Consider the following 23,366-nt stretch of genomic DNA (forward strand, 5'->3'; position numbering starts at 1 on the left):
TTCCCCTCACGTAACCGTTCTCCCGACCCCAATTCTGGTAACATAGACCCATTTTACCCTTAACGGGATAGTAACCATGTGTTCTAACCATACTAAAAGGTTAGTGGCGACTCCGATATTCCTATTTTTTCTTGAAAATTAAAATATGAATTTTATTTTACCACCTTGGGGCACACGCGCTCCGAGACGTCGCGACAACCTCTAAATGATTCGGCATCATATAGACGACTCATAGGTCGCTTGTTGTACTTGACTATCACTCGGCCAGACATAGCATATTCTGTTCAAGTATTAAGCTAGTTTATGGCTCATCCAAGCATGATACATCTTTGAGTTGCTGAAAGGATACTCAGATATATTAAGGCTACACCTGGTCAGGGAATTTTATTGTCTGCAAATTCGTCTCTTCATCTAAAACTTATTCAAATAGTGATTGGGGTGGCTGCTTGGATACTTAAAGAAGTGTAACTGGTTTCACAGTTTTTATTGGAGATTCTCTTATTTCATGGAAATCAAAGAAAAAGGCTACTGTTAGCAGATCATCTGCTAAATATGAATACAGAACTTTAGCTACAACTACTAGTGAAATTCAATGGCTTGTCTATCTTCTAGCTGATTTAAATGTTCAACATTCTCAAGATGCTTTGTTATACACTAACAGCAAACCAGCCTCTGAAATTGCTTCTAACCATGTGCATCGTGAGAGGACTAAGCATATTCAACTGGATTGTCATTTGGTTCGAGAAAAGTTACAAGAAGGCTTAATTAAAATCATCCATATTCCTTCAAAGCATCAATTAGCTGACATATTAACCAGCCTCTTTGTTCCCTACCTTTTCATCATCTTATTCATAAGATGGGAATGATTAATATCCATTCTCATCTTGAAGGGGGGGGGGGGGTGTTAGAGTTTTACAAAGAAATCTGTTATGGCTGTTATAAGTAGTTAATTAGTTTATTTGTTCATTATCTTAGTGGTCCAAATGTAAAGGTGTAATTGGTCACTATTCCTATATAAGCGAACCAATTATACAGCACTGAAATATATTCAATCAATCAAGAAAAGAAATTTGTTTTCATTCTTGTTTTCTTTCACTATATTTTCTGAAGCTTGTTAATATACAACTTCTCATATTTTACAACCTTGATGAGTCCGTAGCTCTTTCGGGGGCCATAACTACGAACAACTTAGCAAGGCCTACAGTACTGCTACGAGAAATCCCACTCTAAAACCAAGTGAAAGAAAAGATCATGTGATACCTAATTCAAATCTAAGCTTTCAGCCGTTGTGCACTTGCCCTTAGCTAAGGATCCTTCAGCTAAAAAACTCAGAATCCTGTGGAAATGATTTGCTTTATAAGCAACTTGCACTAGAGAGTCAGAGAATTCCCATTCTTTTAATTTTCGTTTAAGGTTTGTGAGTACCTATCTCTGAAAGTACTTCAATATGAACCATGAATACTTGTAGTACCCATAAAAAAATTAAATTTGTCGATTTCTTATCTTTAAACAGTCCGTGGAAAATACTACAAAAATTCATAAAAAAAAAACCTTTTTAAATGATTAAATATAAGTTTATCTATGTTAGGTTGAAAACCAAGACGCAAGTAGCCTGTCATAAGTCATACAATCACCACACAATAACCCTGGGAAGTATAGCATGTCTTATTGTCTGCCTTTTCCAAACTACTATGCATGAAAGTTCGTGTAAATGGAAGTATGCTGAGGGATATTTAAGCATCCATGGAACTTTGATGCTCCATTCTGTTTCTGCAGGAGGCTTGGATATGGAGGCCACCATCAATGTGCAAAGTAAGCATGGTCCTGTAATTGACCACTTTCTCTTCCTCACTTAGCTTGAATATGAAGGAACCTAACAAGACTGCTAAGAAGATCTTCATCTGCCTGTAAGCAAACTCCTTCCCCAGGAAAATTCTCGGTCCTGCCTGCATAACAATCCTTGCTTTATAATTTGACAAAGATAATTGTTTCATATTCGTAATTAATTTAAAAGGTAAAAAAAAAAACACTTTTCTTTTAAAATGATAGTACCTAGTGTTCATTTGTCAAGAAATTGTAAGAAAGAAAAGAAACCAAGATTTGAATCTATAAATGTATGATGATGTGGGACTTTACAAACAAGAACTGCACAAGAACACCAGATTCAAAATTTATATTTTTCCCATTTGGTGATTTTTTAATGCTACTGAATGAAGTTATAGCTATTTGGTGTTTAAACTGAATCTTTTCTCAACTAATATGTGTACTGAATGAAAATTATGTCATTTCTTCCAGGCTGTTAACTGAAAGAGCTTTCTTGCCTGGAAGGCTGGTTAGTGAATTTATTGATTCTTTTCTGAACTAATGTATGTACTAAATGAAGAGCATGCTCTTTCTTGCCTGGAAAGCTGTGAACTTGAAAGAGATTTCTTGCTGAAAAATTCCATCTTTATTGAGCCATCTCTCCGGCTCGAATTCCTCTGCATCATCACCCCATAAGAACTTCATCCTACCCATTGCATAAGGTTGATATGACACTACATCCCCTCTCCTCACATTGAATCCATCTGGCCAGGTATCATCAGAAAAACAAAGCTTCCCCTCCTGTGAGAGAAACAGAACAATCTGGTATTAAAAATACAATATAGTTTTTATATATTTGCATCTTAGTCCATGTATTCCTGCAGGGAGATGCATATGTATCATAAATAGGGAAATGCTCAGCTACAGTGAAAATCCAGAATGCTGATCCACAACTGATTTTTTGTTGAGAATTCCTTTTGTGAGTCCCACATAAGAAAACCTAAGGGGTGCTTATTATATGCTTGAGCCCAAGGCTTAAATTTTTCAGTTAAGTTGGTCCTAGAGCAAGCTGTAAGTTGTCAAACATGAATATATATATATATATATATATATATATATATATATATATATATATATATATATATATATATATATATTTACCACTGGAACTGCAGGATAGAGCCTGAGAGTCTCAGCCAAAGCTGCGTTGAGATACTGCATCTTTTCGAGGGCTTCTTCAGTTATGCTGGCTGCAATCTCATCAGGGGTTGAATTATCTGTCCCTACTGCTTCTCTGACTTCATGTGCAATCTTTTCCTGTATGTGTGGATGCTTGCAGAGCATTTGAACAAACCAGGAAAGAGTGGAAGCTGTGGTGTCCTTTCCATCAATCATAAAACTGATAACTATGTCTCTTAAGTACTTTGGATTTGTCTCCTTCAATTCAAGAAATCTCGACAAAATGTCCCCTTGTTTCATCTGCCATTCATGTGAGCACAAAGTGTTTTTATAAAATTTTCCTCATGTTTGATTTGGATCTAGTGGCAGATCAAGAACTTTTGATGGGTGAAGGGGGAGACATGGTGTTAAATTGAGAGAAAAGTTTTTATATTGATTTTTACTTTCAATACAAGGATTACGAGGGTATATATATATATATAAGAGAATTGGAAAAAATGGAAAGTAAATATTGTGCTAAAAATGGGAAGTGTATATATTGCTAATACTCCCCCTCAAGTTGGAGCATGGAGATCCGTAATGGCCAACTTGCGTGATAAGGTTTGGAAATGTTCACGACCCAAAGCTTTGGTGAAGATATCAGCAAGCTGACTGTGGGGTAAGAATATACTTAGTGAAGAAGAGGCCAGCCCGTAACTTGTCACAAATAATATGACAATTGATTTCTATATGCTTGGTACGTTCGTGGAAAACAGGATTCTGGACAATGTGAAGAGCCGTTTGGTTGTCACAATATAAGAGCATAGGTTGAGAATGCAATACGCCAAGATCATTTAAAAGAGTTTTGAGCCATGTAAGTTCACAGGTAGTGGAAGCAAGTGTCCGGTACTCAGCTTCAGCAAAGGAACGAGAGACTGCAGTTTGTTTCTTAGTGTGCCAGGAAATTGGACTAGTGCCCAACTGAATGAAAAACCCAGTGGTGGAGTGGCGAGTTAGTGGACAACTAGCCCAATCCGAATCATAATAAGCTGAGACTTGAAGAGTGTTGGCAGTAGGAAAAAATAAGCCATGACCTGGAGAGAGCTTAATGTATCGAAGAACACGTACAACAGCATCATAATGCGGTTGTTTGGGCTGGTTCATAAATTGACTAAGAATATTGACTGAAAATACAATGTCGGGACGAGTGATGGTGAGATAGATCAAACGTCCAACGAGTCGCCAAAACGAGCTTGGATCGGAGAGAAGATCACCATCAATATTATTGAGCTTCAGATTTTGTTCCATGAGAAAATGGGCAGGACAAGCACCTAGATGACCACTATCGATGAGGATGTCAAGAGCATATTTGCGTTGGTTGAGAAAAATGCCAGTGGGAGAGTGAGCTACTTCGAGGCCAAGGAAATATTTCAATTTTCCAAGATCCTTGAGTTTGAATTTATGAGTGAGCATGACTTTCAAAGTGCTAATATCGGAGAGATCATTGCCTGCCATGAGAATGTCATCAACATAAACAAGTAGAAAAGTAAAATACTGACCCCGAGAGCGGGTGAAAAGAGAGTGATCGGCCTGAGATTGGGTGAAGCCCGCAGCAATTAAAATAGAGGATAATTTAGAGAATTAATTGCTAGAAGCTTGCTTGAGGCCATAAAGGGATTTCTGAAGACGACAAACACGAGTCTCCCCCTGTTTGCAATAACTTGGGGGACGGATCATATAAACCTCCTCATCAAGGTCACCATGGAGAAAAGCGTTGTTGACGTCCAATTGAAGGAGATGCCAACTCCGAGCGGCCGCCATTGCAATAACACACTTGACAGTAATGAGTTTAGCAACAGGAGCAAAAGTATCATGATAATCCAAACCTTCTACCTGAGTGTAGCCCTTGGCCACCAAGTGAGCTTTGTGTCGCTTTATGGATCCATCGGCCCTAAGTTTTGTTTTGAACACCCATTTACAGCCAATTGGTTTTTTTCCAGGTGGAAGATGTTGAAGAACTCATATATTATTGGTTTCTAAGGCTTGGATTTCAAAAGTTATGGCATCACGCCAATGGGAGTGTAGCACAGCCTGAGAATATGAGGTGGGTTCAGGATGTTGGGACATAACAGAAAAAGAAGTTAAATGTTGAGTAGAGAAATGATGATAAGATAAAAAAGAGGAGAGACAATGAACCGTACCCGATGGACATCTTGAAACGTGTGAAGCCGTGGAGGACTTTGGTAAAGTAGGGCAGATATAATCAGTTAAGTGAGAGGGATGTGTGACAGCTCGTTTGGGTCGTGAAGAGGTGGGTGGAGGAGGTGGTAGGGGGTGGAGGGGAAGGGGGTGTGGGTGGGGTTGTCGGGGAGGGGACCAAGGGAGAAGGAGAGAGAGATGAGGGGCTAGGGTTAGGTGTGGTTGGTGGAGGAGGTAAAGTGTAGGAAGGATGTATATCAGGAATAGGAAGAGGAAGGATTGGAGAAGATGTAGGAGTTGGAGAGATGAGATGATAGGGAAAAACATTTTCTTCAAAAGTGACATCACGAGAGATGAAATTTTTTTTGTTTTCAAGAACGTAGACACGATAAGCCTTGTGATGAGTAGGATAACCTAAGAAAACACATCGAAGAGCACGAGGAGAGAATTTATTGCGATGTTGGCGAGTGGTTTGGCCATAGCACATGCACCCAAAAACTCGAAAGTGTGTATACAATGGTGGTTTCTGAAAAAGAAGTTCATAAGGGGACTTATGATTGAGGTTGGGTGAAGGAGTGCGATTAATTAAATAGGTGGCTGTTAGAATGCATTCGCCCCAAAAAGAAATGGGAAGATTGGCTTGAAAACGTAAACACTGAGTCATATTAAGAAGATGAAGATGTTTACGCTTAACAACACCATTTTGTTGAGGTGTATCCACACATGTGCGCTCGTGAAAAATGCCTTGATCATGGAAAAAAAAATTGAAGTGGGGTGCATAGAAATTCTCAACCATTATCAGTGCGTACATGCTTAACAATGCAATTTAAATGATTTTTTACCATGGTGCAAAATTTTTTAAGGCAGGTGAAAGTATCATATTTCATGCGCATAAGATAGACCCATGTAGCACGTGAGTAGTCATCCACAATTGTTAAAAAATAATGTGCACAAGAGAGTGAAGCTGTAGGATAACCACCCCATATATCACAATAAATCTGATTAAAACAAAATGTGCTCTTATGTGTGTAGACACCCTATTTTTTCCCTAACCAAGTAGAACAAGAGGTCCCCTCTTATTATTTTCATTATTAATATTGTTACCTTATTATTATTATTATTATTATTATTATTATTATTATTATTATTATTATTATTATTATTATTTATTTTTTTTGGTATTACCATTATTATTGTTATTATTTTTATTTTTTTATTTTTATTATTATTAGTATTATTTTTATTATCTTTATTTTATTACTACTTTACTATAATTATTTTTATAGCTTCTTCTTCCGCTGCTTCTTCCTCTGGAGCTTCTTCTTCTTCCCTCGTCCACAGCCGCTGCCGCCCTCTCCCATCACCACTCTCCTGCTGCCGAGCCACCACACACCCTCCAAACCAGCCACAGCCGAGAGACTTCCCCCGTTCTAGCCTTCTTGCAGCCAGCGGCATTCCACAACAGCCCTAGCAAGCCACCAGCTCCGGCAGCACCCCCACGGCGGCCCCCTGCGTCATAGCAACCAGCCTTGCTGCTGTTGTCATCTCTTCACTCTCACAGATCCGACCACCGTTCTAACACAGAGCAGCATCCTCATATCTCCATCCGTTCTCTAACTGTTTCCTTTGTACGCAGGGCAGCAACCTCCATCCTCTCACGAACTAGCACTAGCGGGCCTTCCCAACTCCAGCCCCTCCAACTTTGGCTACCATAACCAGCAGCAGCCGCTATGCCATCGCCGTCGTTCGCTCCCTCACGTGCCTCTCCCTCTGCAACTCTGCTGCAACCACCTGAAACCACCTTCGTCCTCGGTGGTGAACCCCCTTGCCTCTAACTCTGCACACACTCGCACACAGCACCCTTGCTAGTAGTTTTCTGCACCCACACACACACACACACGCACAACACTATTGTCTCTGTTCCCTGCACACACAACACACACATGTATGTTTTTTATTGTACATCCTTGTTTATTATATTCTGAGATACTGAAATGGTTGTTTATTTTTGTAGGCATATATATATATATATATATATATATATATATATGTATATATGTATATATATAGATATAAACATATATTTTCTGATTTTGTTTAGATGTTAATATTTAAGGGTAGGTTTTTTTTATGGTTTATGCTTGGGTGGTGTGTGATTTTGTGTATGGTTATTCTTAGTGCTATTATATGTGTTTCTCAATATTATGCTCATGTTATATTCATTATAGAATTTCCAATTTTATTATATATTTATTTTGTAATATTATCAAAATGTGTATAAGTGGGTTCTAATATTTATAGTTTGAGTTTTTATTGTATGTGTGAGTGAATTTTGATATTGTATTATTGTTAAAGTTCTATTTGTTTGTTTTTCTCATATTGTCATGTATTTATTACTATTATAATACGTGTTGATTATTTTTTGTTTAGGGTTTTTGTCATAATTAAGGTTCATATGTGGGGTTATTATTATTTTGTATATTTAGTGTTTATTTCATATGTATCATATTAATTTTTAGGATTGTACATCAATTTTTGATTTGATTTATTTCCATAATTTCCCATTTGATGGTCATATTGGATATTTTCATATTAGTATTAGCTTTAAATTGTTTCCATAGTTTCACACTTGCTTACCCTTTGTATAATTACCTACTAATCTTAGGGTTACTTGATTTAACTTTATAAGTAGATTGTTTCCTTAGTTTTCGTAATTTTGTTTCTATATGTATTAATTGTGTGTTACCATTAGGTAAGTTGCTATTATATTTAGTATGATAATATATAGAATATTATGGTATTACTATTGTACTTATATTAGGTATTATCTATTAAGATATTCTTTTTTTTATTTCTAATATATATGGTATTACCTTTTATGATGTCTTTAGTATCTTGATACATATATTATCTTATGATAATTTGTTACTTATTATCCTATTATTATATATTAAAACCTCCCATATTAGTATTTTCCTATAAAAAAATCCTATAAGATTTCCAAAATTTGGGAGTGTACTTTCCTAAGTATTTTCTTGATTTTTATCCTTATGATTTTAATGCTAGGATATGAGCTTTCGAGCTTTACGTACCTTTAGTTCTGAGGGAATATGTACATATTTATATATTACGTATATTCTTGTATTATTTATTTATTTATATTGCATGTATATTTGTAAATCAACTAATAGAGGAATAATTTGAAAGACTTATTAGATTAACTTAGGGATAATTTCAAATTAATTAGGTATCGTTCGTAAGAACGGGCGCATAGGGGGTGCTCGTACCTTCCCCTTGCGTAACCGAACTCCCGATCCCAACTCTGGTAACATAGACTCATTCTACCCTTAACGGGGTAGTAATTATGTGTTCTAACCATACTAAAAGGTTAGTGGCGACTCCGACATTCCTTGTTTTTCTTGAAAAATTTAAAATGCATTTTTTTAATTTCACCGCCTGGGGCACCCGCACTCTAGGACATCGCGACAATTTGGCGACTCCGCTGGAGACATTTGAGAGTTGAGCCAATAATTAATTAGGAATTATCTCAATTTAAATTTATTAAGTCTTTTAATTACTTTACTTTGTTTTGTAAATAAAATATCCCTATATTTGAATAAAGTAATTTGTTAAAATTATAACATGTTTGACTTAGTCAAAATATATATGTTTCCATAGTTGTAGATATCATGGAGTTAATATGAATATTTAGTTTCCATACAGATAGATACCCTTAATTAATGTATATATTTGGTTTTCATATAGGTAGACATCCTTAATCAATGTATATATTTAGTTTCCATATAGGTATGTATCCTTAATTCTGTGACTATTTAGTTTCCATATAGGTATGTATCTTTAATTATGTGAATACTTAGTTTCCATATAGGTAGATATCTTTAATAAAGGTGAATGTTTACTTCCCATATAGGTATGTATCTTTAATTGTGTGAATATTTAGTTTCCATATAGGTATGTATCCAATTATGTGAATATTTAGTTTCCATATAGGTATGTATCTTTAATTATGTGAATACTTAGTTTCTATATAGGTAGATATTTTAATAAATGTGAATATTTACTTCCCATATAGGTAGATGTCTTTAATAATGCAAATATGTTATTGCCATATTGGTAGATACTCTTAATTAATGTGAGTATTCAGTTCCCATATATGTGAATATACTTGACTTAATGTAAGAGTTTGTTACTATATTTGTAAATATTCTTGATTTAATGTAAACAGTTAGTTTCCATGTTTGAAAATATCCTTACTTTAATAAAAAGATTTGTTTCCATGGGTGTTTGAATAAGCATGTGACAGATATGTGGGGTAACGGAATTAAGTTAAATTTGAATTCGCACACTTTCACGCTCTATACCCGAACTTTACCTTCTAAGATTAGATAGGGGTGTAATAGCGTTTGTCCTTTCGTAGCTTAAGCTTGATGGGACTCGTGAACCACCCCGCTCAGTGCGAGTTTTGTCCGGACCCCTATGGGGGAGGATGAAATTTCAAATTGGAGACCTTTTTGTCAATAGGGATTAGAGCCTACCCACACGTACTTGTCCATAGTTTTCCCTTAACTAGGATAGAACCATGAAGAAACCCTATAAAATAGGTGTACCTATCCTGGGTCGGGACAGGAGCCACATCCTTCTCCACGTATAGTATGTTGTATATATGCTGTGAGATACTTTGTATTATATCATGCATTTTGCATCCATTTTAGACATACATACTACTTAGCCAGTATTTTGAAAAAGCTCAACAATAAGACCATGACCCATCCTTTCAAAAAATGAAGCACTTGGCCTAAAACATTTTAAAATATGGGTTGGCCCAACCCTTTTCAAATAACTCAAGCCCATTTTTTTTTTAAGAAAAACAAGCATAGGCCCGACCTTTTCCTAAGCAAAAACTCGGCCCAGGCCTGATTTTCAAGAAGGGCCAAACCCAGATTTCAAAAGTGGGCCTCGACCCTATCACCTACAAATCCAGGACAACATTTTTTAAGCAATCCAAGCCTAATTTCTTTTCAACTAGGGTCTCATCCAATCATAAAAGAGCTTGAAGCCCATATTTTAAAATACTCGAGGTCCAAGTGCACATTAAATTCCACAAGCCTGCATTGAGCAAATCTAATGGGTTGAGTAGCCTGGTTCAACCCCAAACTCAGATCATAATTTGACCCTTCGTGGGATCTAAGGTACATGGACCATCATCAAAGAAAGGAATGGTTGAGGGAGGAATTGAATTGAAATAGTGGTCCATCAAGCATCATCTTAATCTTGAAGTCTTTCATTAGTGGGATTTTTCCTAAAATACTAGCAAAGTAGTTAGTTAGGTTACATTGTATCCATGCATTCATGCATAATTTCATACATAGTTATGCACGATAGGTCGCATGCATGTTCATATCATTATTTGTATGTATAAGTGCACTAGTTGCATCCATGCATAAACACCCATTGCATAACCTAATCGTGCATTCCATGCTCAATTTCATTACTATGCATGCATAATAATCTCCAATGAGTCAGTAATCATATCCTAATTTCCTGTAAAACCAGTGTGTCAAGGTGGTGAAATCGAGATCTGGTATTCTAAAAGCAGGCGAAACAAAACGGTCTCTGCTCATCCTTTTAAGTTCTGAAAGCCTACATCTCTAAGCCTACATTTCGTCCCGAGTCTTAAGGACCATCTTGAGATCAAAGCATGGGTTGATGAAACTGGGGCAGTTAAAGAGAAAGATAGTCGTCTAGTTTGAGAAATCAACGTTATATGACTTTTGATTACTAGTATGAATTTTCGCCTATGATAGCATTGAAACATGATAAAACATTTTATTTTGTGTGGATAGCCTTTTGATTTAGCAAGTTAATGTCATAGTTGCATAATCGTTCCTCATTCCAAAAAAAAAAAAAAAAAAAAGAAAGAGAAAAGAAAAAGAAAAAAGGAACCCTTCTTACTTTTTAGAACGTTAAAAGAGGATGGATAGTTAAAGAGTTTCACAATCCCTAGTAGTTTCTACGAAAAAGATACTGAGAAAGAGCAGCCTAACTGGGGTAAATGTTATGTTAGGTTTCAAAGATCTGCTTATTAAAAAAGAATCCAACAATAGAGTCAAGATCAGTGACAGATAAATTTAACTGGGGCAAATTTCGAGTTGAGTTTCAGTAGGTCCCATTCAAGCGCTTTCTTATCAGATTGGAATATGAAATCAGGGTCAAGATCAGCTGTAGGTCCATTCAACTAGGGCAAATTTTATGATTTTCATTTAAGCCGAGTCAATCACTTCCATGACTAGATGAATCAAGAAGATTGAGCCAAGATCAGTTACAGACCCATTCAAATGCGGCGAGTTTCATGTAGAGATCAAAGATGAGGTCATTGATCATAAGCGCGTTAGGAGAAAAGATTCATGTATTGTCATGCATTGCCCAAATTTCACGCATTCCCATGTATATCATGCATTACCTAAATTTCATACATTCCCATGCATTCCATGCATTACCATATATCTCAGGCATTGCCATGTATTTCATGCATCACCTAAATTTCATGCATTGCCATGCATTTTAAGTATTACCATACATTTCATGCATTGCCATGCATTTCATACATTGTCATGCATTACTCTATATAACATGCATTGTCCAAATTTCATGAATTCTCTAAATTTCATGCATTGCCATGCGTTTCCTAAATTTCCTATATTGTCATGCATTCCATGCATTACCATACATCTCATGCATTGCCATGCATTACTTACATTATCATGCATTACTCTATATGACATGTATTGTCCAAATTTCATGAATTGCCTAAATTTCATGCATTGTCATGCGTTTCATGCATTACCTAAATTTCCTATATTGTTATGCATTCCATGCATTACCATACATCTCGTGCATTGCCATGCATTTCATGTATTACCAACATTTCATACATTGCCATGCATTACTTTATATGATATGCATTGTCCAAATTTCATGAATTGCCTAAGTTTCATGCATCGCCATGCATTTCATGTATTACCTAATTACATGCATTACCATGCATTACCTAAATTTCATATATTGTCATGCATGTATTGCCATGCATTTCATGCATTACTTACATTTCATGCATTGTCATGCATTTCATGTGTTACCTTACATTTCACGCATTACCATATATTTCACACATTTCAGGCATCATTATGCATTTTATGCATTGCACAAGAAAAAAAGGAAAAAAAAAAAAAATGAAAAAATCACAAGTTAGCAACATGCATATCAATAGAAACATATTACTACATTCTAGCATCATAAATTATCAACATGCATACCTATAACAGCATATCATTGCATTCTAGCATCACAAGCAGCAATATAGCACCCTTCACACTCGTCTTGAGCTTTCGAATGATTATTTGACATCCTTGATTGAGAGATTCCTGTTGTGCTTAATTTTGAGCTAGGGTAGCTGACCCCAAGCACACATTGATTTACTTGGAATTGGGGCAAGTTGACCCCAGACAAACATTGATTTATTTTGAAACTGGGACAAGAGATCCCAAAGACAAGGGGATTCATTCATTGACATTCGGACCTTACCCAAGTGCATTTCCAAATAGAGTAACCATTTTCCAAACTTTGCTTTCACACCTTGTTACTAGTTGAGATGGCTGGATCATTGTATCCCTAAGGCTCGAATTCTTACATTCGAAGCAAGTCATCATTGTGTCTCATGGTTGGATCATCGTATCCCTACAGCTCGGATTCCTACATTCGAAGCAAGCCATCGTTGTGTCCCATGGCTGGATCATTGTATCCCTACTGCTCAGATTCCTACATTCGAAGCAAGCCATTATTGTGTCCCATGGCTGGATCATCGTGTCCCCACGGCTCGGATTCCTACATTCGAAGCAAGCCATCATTGTGTCCCATGGCTGGGTCATCGTATCCCTATTGCTCGGATTCCTACATTTGAAGCAAGCCATCATTGTGTCCCATGGCTAGATCATCGTATCCCTACGACTCGGATTCCTACATTCAAAGCAAGCCATCATTGTGTCCCATGGCTGGATCATCGTATCCCTACAGCTCGGATTCCTACATTTGAAGCAAGTCACATTGTGTCCCATGGCTGGATCATCATATCCCTATGGCTCGGATTCCTACATTCGAAGCAAGCCATCATTGTGTCCCTGGTTGGATCATCGTATCCCCACAGCTCGGATTCCTACATTTGAAGCAAGCCATCATTGTGTCCCATGGCTGGATCATCGTATCCCTACGGCTCAGATTCCTACATTCGAAGCAAGCCATCATTGTGTCGCATGACTAGATCATTGTATCCCTACTACTCGAATTCCTACATTCGAAGCAAGCCATTATTGTGTCCCATGGCTGGATCATCATATCCTTACGGCTCGGATTCTTACATTCGAAGCAAGTCATCATTGTGTCCTATGGCTGGATCATCGTATCCCTACGGCTCGGATTATTACATTCGAAGTAAACCATCATTGTGTCCCATAACTGGATCATCCTATCCCTATGGTTTGGATTCTTACATTCGAAGCAAGCCATCATTGTGTCCCATAGATGGATCATCATATCCCTACGACTCAGATTCTTACATTCGAAGCAAGCTATCATTGTGTCCCATGGCTGGATCATCGTATCCCTACGGCTCGGATTCTTACATTCGAAGCAAGCCATCATTGTGTCCCATGGCTCGAATCATCATATCCCTACGACTCAGATTCTTACATTCGATGCAAGCTATCATTGTGTCCCATGGCTGGATCATCGTATCCCTACGGCTTGGATTCTTACATTCGAAGCAAGCCATCATTGTGTCCCATGGCTCGGATCATCCTATCCCTACGGCTCGAATTCTTACATTCGAAGCAAGCCATCATTGTGTCCTATGGCTCGGATCATTGTATCCCTACGACTCGGATTCTTACATTTGCAACAAGCCATCCCTGTGTATCCCAACCTGGATTCTTACATTTAGTGTAAATCATCCCTGATTGGTAGAACTAAACAACTCTTGATTAACCTGAAAGCCATGCGGGGTTGTGTGGCCTCGCTAAAATAGGTGTTGTTTATCTTTGCAGGCTTGTTGCTACTAAAAAACATAGGAGAGTTCCTACTGTTACATTGAAGCAATCAAGCCTACAAAGAGGGGCAACTGTAGACACCCTATTTTTGCCTTAGCCAAGTAGAACAAGAGGTCCCCTCTTATTATTTTCATTATTAGTATTATCACCTTATTATTATTATTATTATTATTATTATTTATTTATTATTATTAGTAGTATTTTTATTATCTTTACTTTATTACTACTTTACTATAACTATTTTTATTATTATTCATCATTTATTGCTAGTAGTATTATTACTATTACTTTACTATTATTATTTTTTATATTACTTTTATTATTATTATTATTATTATTATTAGTATTATTATTATTATTATTATTATTGTCTTACTATTATTATTATTATAATTATTATTATCATTATAAAAATAACAAAAAACAAAAAAGGAAAGGATCTTTAGGATTTTGGGGCGAGAGCCTATTTATAGGCTCATTCTCACAAGCCAAGAGGGAGGGAGGAAGGGAGGGAGGGGCGCGCACAGCCAAAGAAAAAATAAAAATAAAAAAAGTGAGTCCGCTGCTTCTTCCTTTGGAGCTTCTTCTTCTTCCCTCATCCACAGTCGCCGTCGCCCTCTCCCATCACCACTCTCCTGCTGCCGAGCCACCACACACCCTCCAAACCAGCCACAACCAAGAGACTCCCCCCGTTCCAACCGTCTTGCAGCTAGCGGCATTCCACAACAGCCCCAGCAAGCCACCAGCTCCGGCAGCACCCCTATGGCAGCCCCCTGCGTCACAGCAACCAGCCTTGCTACCGTCGTCATCTCTCATTCTCACAGATCCGACCACCGTTTTGACACAGAGCAGCGTCCTCATATCTTCGTCCGTTCTCTAACTGTTTCCTTTGTACGCAGGGCAGCAACCTCCATCCTCTCATGAACCAGCACCGACGGGCCTCCCCAACTCCAGCCCCTCCAACTCTGGCTACCATAACCAGCAGTAGTCGCTACGCCATCGTCGTCGTTCACTCCCTCACATGTCTCTCCCTCTGCAACTCTACTGCAACCCCTTTGCCTCTAACTCTGCACACACTTGCACACAACACCCTTGCTAGGAGTTTTCTGCACCCACACACACACACGCGCGCGCAACACTGTTGTCTCTGTTCCCTGCACACACAGCACACATATGTATGCTTTTTTTTTTATTGTACATCCTTGTTTATTATATTCTGAGATACTGAAATGGTTGTTTATTTTTGAGGCATATTCAGAATATAATAAACAAGGATGTACAATAAAAAAAAAGCATACACACGTATGTATGTATATATAGATATAAACATATATTTTCTGATTTTGTTTAGATGTTAATATTTAAGGGTAGGTTTTTTTTTTTATGGTTTATGCTTGGGTGGTGTGTGATTTTGTGTCTGGTTATTCTTAGTGCTATTATATGTGTTTCTCAATATTATGCTCATGTTATATTCATTATAGAATTTTCAATTTTATTATATATTTATTTTGTAATATTATCAAAATGTGTATAAGTGGGTTCTAATATTTAAAGCTTGAGTTTTTATTGTATGTGTAAGTGAATTTTGATATTGTGTATTATTGTTAAAGTTCTGTCTGTTTGTTTTTCCCGTATTGTCATGTATTTATTACTATTATAATACGTGTTGATTATTTTGCATTTAGGGTTTTTGTTATAATTAAGGTTCATATGTGGGGTTATTATTATTTTGTATATTTAGTGTTGATTTCATATGTATCATATTAATTTTTAGGATTGTACATCAATTTTTGATTTGATTTATTTCCATAATTTCCCATTTGATGGTCATATTGGATATTTACATATTAGTACTAGCTTTAAATTGTTTCCATAGTTTCACACTTGCTTACCCTTTGTATAATTACCTGTTAATCTTAGGGTTAATCTTAGGGTTACTTGATTTAATTTTATGAGTAGATTGTGTCGCGACGTCCCGGGAGCGTCTGTGCCCTGGGCGGCGAACTAAAAAATCAATTTAATATTTTCATGGAAAAACATGGATATTAGAGTCGCTACTAACCTTTAGTGCGGTTAGAACACATGATTACTACCCCGTTAGGGGTAGAATCGGTCTACATTACCAGAGTTGGGGCCGGGAGTTCGGTTACGCGAGAGGAAAGTACGAGCACCCCCTACTCACCCGTTCTTACGAACGGTACCTAATTAATTTGAAATTATCCTTAAGTTAATCTAATAATTCTTTAAATTACTCCTTTTTATGAATTTATAAATACATGTAAAATAAATAAATAAATAAATAAATAAAGATAATATATACATATATATATATTCCCTCAGAGCTTAGGGTACGTGATGCCCGAAGGCTCATACCCTCGCAATAAAATCATAGGGATAAAAAATAAAAAAAAAATCAAAAATATTTAATAACAAAAATATAATAAAATAAAATAATAATAATCATTATAATAATGAACATAATAATAGCAATAATAATAATAATAAATAACAATAGTAAAAATAATAATAATGGTACTAATAATAATAATAATAATAATAATAATAATATTAATAATAGTAATCCCATAATGACAATAATAAATAATATTAATAGTAACAATATGCACATATTAACAATAAATACATATTCTGAATATCATAATGGTAACGTAATAATTTCACACATGATAATAATAATAATATACTATAAATAAAAAGTAATAATAATAATCTTCCTAATGGTACATACCCCTAATATCCTATAAATACCTTTACACCCATATGGAAATAATTAATAAAAGAAATAAACCAAATTTCAAATTAAAACATGGAAACCAATACAAAAGTAAAGAAATAATGAAATTATGGAAACAAGGTATTGCTGAAAATAATATATACCAATACAACATGGTTGCCAAAATTAATACACAACCCTAAATGTACAAATATTAAACATTGAATGAATGCAATAATAAAAAAAACACCAAATACATACAACAATGAAAATCCTTGCAACGGGAATATTAAATGATAATAACATTAACACTTAAAATGTAGCCATCATAAAAACCCTAGATAGTAAACATACAATATGAAAATTTCCCATTTAATAATAATATACTAATATTGCAATGATAATAACAATAATAACAACATACAAAATTATAATAATATAACATAAATATTTCCATAGTATAATAATAATACTGGTAATAGTGTACAAATAATATAATGCTAATACAATCCACATAATAATAATACCAACCATATGCAAACAATAGAATATTAATACTAATAAAATCAATATGATAATCAATATAATAATAGTACCAATAGTAATATCCAAACAATACCGTAATTTTACTAATAGTGATATACAATCAGTAATATTAGAATAATGCAATCATGTAATTAATAATAATATACAAACTACGTAATACTAATACTAATATAATTAATATAATAATAATGCTAATATTAATAAACCAACTATATAATAATATTACTAATACTAATACATAAACAATATGGTAATAACACTAATACAATCAACATAATAACAATACAACCCATATAATCACAATATTAAAAATAATATACAAACCAAATAATAATATTATTAATGGTAATATACAAATAATATAACAACACTATTAATAATGATATTCACATGACAATGATACTATAACCAATAATGTATAAATAATATTATTAATCAATAATGTACAACTAATAATACTGATATGGTATATACATATATATATGCCTGCAAAAGTAAAAAAATCCTTCAGTATCTCAGAATATAATACACAAGTATGTACAATAAAGTAAAATAAAAAACATGTGTATGCTGTGTGTGCGTGTTCTGTGTGTGTGTGTTCTGTGTGTGTGTGTGGGTGTTTACAAGCTGTGTACGTGATGCATGCATGGGGGTTGCTGTGGGTAAAGCTGGGAACTCACCAAGGGGGGTTGCCGGGAGGCTGCTCGTGTTGCCAGTGGAGACGAACGCTGCTGCTGCTGTGTAGTTCTCGGATAGTTGCAGCGGCAGCAGTTGCAAAGGGGGGGATCTGGTTGCAGCAAGGCTGCAGGTCTGGCTGGTGTTGGCCGAGAGGGGGGGGGGGGTTGCCGGGAGTTCCATTGGCCTGGAGGAGCAGTGAGGATTGCTGGAGGCGCTGGGTGGTCCTGTTCACGGCTGTGCGTGGTGATGCTCTCGGGTGGTCTGCTGTGGTGGCGTGGGAGGTTGCAGGAGTTGGAGGTCTTCTGCCGCTGCTGGGATGGCGGTGATGGCGTTGACGGCGATGGTTTTAGGAACAGGGGCTGGCCGAGGAGCTGCTGGACGGAGGTGGTCCTTGCCGCCTGGTGTGGCTGGATCTTGAGGAAGGCTGCGCCCCTGGCCTGGCTGTGCGTGCAGCGAATGGCTCTCGGATCTGCTGTGGAAGATGGAGCCGCTCGGTGGTGACAGTGCTGGAGTGGGGGCAGTGTGTGTCTGAGCTTTGAGAGGGAAGAGCCTCCGAGAGAGAGAGCGAGAGAAGCTTGAAGAGAGGGATTGAGAGGAATGGTGGTGGATGAGGGAAGAAGAAGAAGAGCTAGCAGACAAGTTTTATTTTTTTTTGGCCTGCTGTGCACCGCCGTCCTCCAAGCTTGGCTATGCGCTGCGTGTTCCCCCTCCATGGCAGTGTGCCTCATTGCCCTTATATAAAAAAAAATTGAAAAACCCTAAAACCAAACTTCCCTTTTTGAATTTAATATTATTTTTTTTTCTTTTTTTTTTTTATGCTTTTATTCTTATGGTAATAATGAAAAAGGAAATAATAATAATAATAATTATCATAATAATATAAGTATCCATAAGATAATAATAATAATAATAATACTACTATTAATAGTAAATAATAATAAATAATTATGGTAAAAATAAAAATAATAAAGATATTTTCAGTAAAATAATAATAATAATAATAATACTAATAAAAATAGAGTAATAATACAAAAAGTAATAATAATAATAATAATAATAATAATATATCAAAAATAATAAAATAAATGGAAAACAAAAATAATTATAGTAAAGTAAAAATAAAATAAAGATAATAAAAGTACTAGTAATAATAATAAAAATGAAAAATAATAATAATAATGATAATAAAAATACTAGCAAAATAATAGTAAAGTACTAATAATATAGGAAAATAATAATAATAATAATAATAATAATAATAATAATAATAATAATAATAAAAATAAGGTAATAATAATAATATAATGAGAAGGGACTCCTTTGTTCTATTCGACTAGGGCAAAAATAGGGTGTCTACAGATTGTTTCCTTAGTTTTGGTAATTTTGTTTCTATATGTATTAATTGTGTGTTCCCATTAGGTAAGTTGCTATTATATCTAGTATGATAATATATAGAATATTATGGTATTATTATTATACTTATATTAGGTATTATCTATTAAGATATTATTTTTTTTATTTCTAATATATATGGTATTACCTTTTATGATGTCTTTAGTATCTTGATACATATATTGTCTTATGATAATTTGTTACTTATTATCCTATTATTATATATTAAAACCTCTCATATTAGTATTTTCCTATAAAAAAAATCCTGTAAGATTTCCAAAATTTGGGAGTGTACTTTCTTAAGTATTTTCTTGATTTTTATCCCTATGATTTTAATGCTAGGGTATGAGCTTTCGGGCTTTACATACCTTTAGTTCTGAGGGAATATGTATATATTTATTTATTACGTATATTCTTGTATTATTTATTTATATTGCATGTATATTTGTAAATCCACCAATAGAGGAATAATTTGAAAGACTTATTAGATTAACTTAGGGATAATTCCAAATTAATTAGGTACCGTTCATAAGAACGGGCGCATAGGGGGTGCTCGTACCTTCCTCTCGCATAACCGAACTCCCGACCTCAACTCTGGTAACATGGACCCATTCTACCCTTAACGGGGTAGTAACCATGTGTTATAACCACACTAAAAGGTTAGTGGCAACTCCAACATTCCTTGTTTTTCTTGAAAAATTTAAAACACAATTTTTTAATTTCGCCGCATGGGGCACCCGTGCTTCGGGACTTCGCGACAATGTGTATTCGAGAAAAAAGGTAAACGAGTGTGCTTTACCCTGACACAAACATCATAAGGCAAATGAAAAGAAGAAATATTTAAGGTTTTCGGAATACATGAAATGGAAGGGTGACCGAGACGTTGATGCCAAAGAGTAGTGTTAGAAACACGTTTAGAGTGGAAAACGGAGGCAGAGGAGGGTTTATAATGGTAAAGCCCATCGCGTATTTCACACATTTTAATCAGCCTCCTCGTTGATAGGTTCTGAAAGACACAAAAAGTGGGAAAAAATATAGTAACACAATTGAGATCAGTGGTAAGTTTGCTGATGGATAATAAGTTAAATTTAAATGAAGGCACATAAAGAACATTAAAAAGAGAGAAATGAGGAGAAAATCGCATAGTGCCCATGTGAGTTACAGGAACAATGTCACCATTTGGAAGCTTAATGGGGCATGATTGTTTGAGAAGCTGAATATTATCAAGAGAAGAAAAATTGGAAGTTATGTGATCAGAGGCACCTGAATCAACAATCCATTCAGTGTTAGAAAGAGAAGCAAAATGACAAGAGGCGAGGTTACCAGCAAAATTGGTAGAGTTGGTGTTCAAGGTTGATAAAGGAGCAAAGAGTCGACGACATTATTTGCTTGTGAGACCAGGGATAGCAATCTCAAAAAAGGTTGAAGAACTTGTGACAATATTTGCAGCCATTGAAAAACCAGATGTTTCCATAATGTCAGATCAATTCAGAGGAATCAAACTTCTGAATTGGGTCAGATCTGAAAGTTACAATGACCAAAAATATAAACCTTTGATTTGATAATATTCGAGTTTAATCAGAGAAGCCAAAGGTGCCGTCAAAGTGTTGAGACCACTAAGGTGAGCGGAAACCGGAGATGATCAACCAAAAAAATGCCGAAGAAGATGGGTGCCATGAAAGAAAACACGACTAAGATGGATCGTCGGAAAACTACGAAGTGAAACTAGCTAAGACGACGAACTAGAACTGAGAGAGATGAAGCCGAAGAACTGAACTAATACAGGATCGTCGGAGAAGACGGCCGGAGTAGCTGGTTGTTGAGGGAACTGAAAACAGTCGAAGGACTGAGAGATGATGGCCAACGAACACCGAAGATACTGGAATTCACTGGAGCTCTGCTAGAAGGCCACCGGAGATGACTAGCCAAAGATGAGAGCTGCTAGAGAAGATGAGACTGAGAGCAGACAAATCGCCAGAGAAGACAAACTGAGATACAAATGCCGCTGATGTACTAAGAGACAGATGGACTCTGCTGTGATCAGAGAAACTAGAGACGAGATGTGAGATTTGAGGACTGAGAGAGAATAGATGTGGCCGGAAAAAGAAACACAGGCTTGCCACGAATCTTTATTTTAACATGTGTTCAACATGAAAGTTTTAGGATTTTGTCTTAGCTTTCGTTTGACACCAAGTTCGTCATATTTGGAGTTACACAGAAAGAAAGAAAGAAAGAAAATTAGGTATGCTCTGATACCATGTTAAATTGAGAGAAAAGTTTTTCTACTGATTTTTACTTTCAATACAAGGATTACAAGGTTATATATACATAAGAGAATTGGAAAAAATGGAAAGTAAATATTGTGCTAAAAATGAAAAGTGTATATATTGCTAATACATAGAATATCTCAATAGTGTTAATCAACTTATAGGTGGACCATGTTTTGATTCTTGCTCCATCTTGCTTCTGATTAGTTTATACACGAGATACTCTCCCTTAACACTGCTTCTGATCCAATATTCAGAAATTGCTTAATCTTCCAGAAGATATCGACATACCGGTACAGGGTTATTGTGCTTGCTTCTTCAAAAGCCTTGGAGAACTGGGTTCCTTTTTCATTTGTTCCACACATGCTATCCACCTCTACACCAAGAATGACCTTGAATACAGAGTGCAAGGATGCTTTCATGAACTGATCCTATTGATGATCACCGCTACAGTGGTTAGTCTATATCATTGAAAGATATATGTAAAATTTTACCGTTTGTACTTTCTTACTTGGATATCTATTATTTCATTAGAGGCCGCAACTTGGGATAGCGTGTGAGCAAGTTTTGCTGCATTGCTTCTAAACACTTCACTGCTAATGTCCCTCAGTACCCTGGTGGAGAATTCATTGCTCGATACCTTCCTCTGATGCCGCCATTTTTCGCCATCCACCGTAAAGATTCCATCGCCCAGGAGATCGGTCAAATTACTATAGTGGTACCATCCCTGCAACAAGTTCTTTCTTCAGAAAGAATGAAGTCCTCTATGCTGGTGAAGTAACAAAGGTAGTATTTGGGAGCTTAGATTTCGGGATTTGGATTTGGAATTGTGTGGATTTGGAAGAAAATTGGTACAATTTTATACTATTTTCTATCCAAATCCACATGAATCCAAATCAAGCCTCCAGATCCGTGCTCCCCAACCGAAGGTAAGGCTTTTTCCTCCTGAATTTTCATGAGATAAGAAATTACTCGATTTCTTATTTCACTGCCAAAAAGACAGTGACCACAGGTTGAGGATTGGCTTTTGGACATTTTCCCAAGGAAAGCTTACAACCATGGAACTAACATATTACCATGATTGCGTATGTATTGTTACCTTGCCATAGTTCTCAAAGTTTGTTTTCAGAATATGCTCAACATTGGCTGGGTCTGCACTGTAAACCATGCTTCCAAAAAGGTTAAGCAATCTGAAACTTGTGTGTTTGCGGGTAAGGTCAGTGAGGTAATGGTGCAGCCGGCTGAAGTTGAGTAGTAGATGGAAAACAGTGCCGCCTATGGGATGGTATCCCTTTTTCTTCTCTAGCAACACTCTGTTGCCAAGAATTTTGGTAATGAAAACAGCTAGAACTATGGCTAGAATTGAAAACAAGATGTCAATGAACCCCATTGTCGATCAATTCAATTGAATGAAGAACTTAAAATGGTTTTCTTCCTCGTATTGCAATTACTTTTATATGTATTATATAT

General features: G+C 36.1%; 1 pseudogene; it reads right to left on the bottom strand.

Annotated features, from left to right (window-relative positions):
• Positions 1-1,733: 1,733 nt before the first annotated feature.
• Positions 1,734-23,286, bottom strand: LOC131145714 (cytochrome P450 704C1-like; annotated as a pseudogene).
• Positions 23,287-23,366: the final 80 nt, after the last annotated feature.

Source organism: Malania oleifera, chromosome 13, assembly GCF_029873635.1.
Source record: "Malania oleifera isolate guangnan ecotype guangnan chromosome 13, ASM2987363v1, whole genome shotgun sequence".
NCBI classification, from domain to species: domain Eukaryota; kingdom Viridiplantae; phylum Streptophyta; class Magnoliopsida; order Santalales; family Ximeniaceae; genus Malania; species Malania oleifera.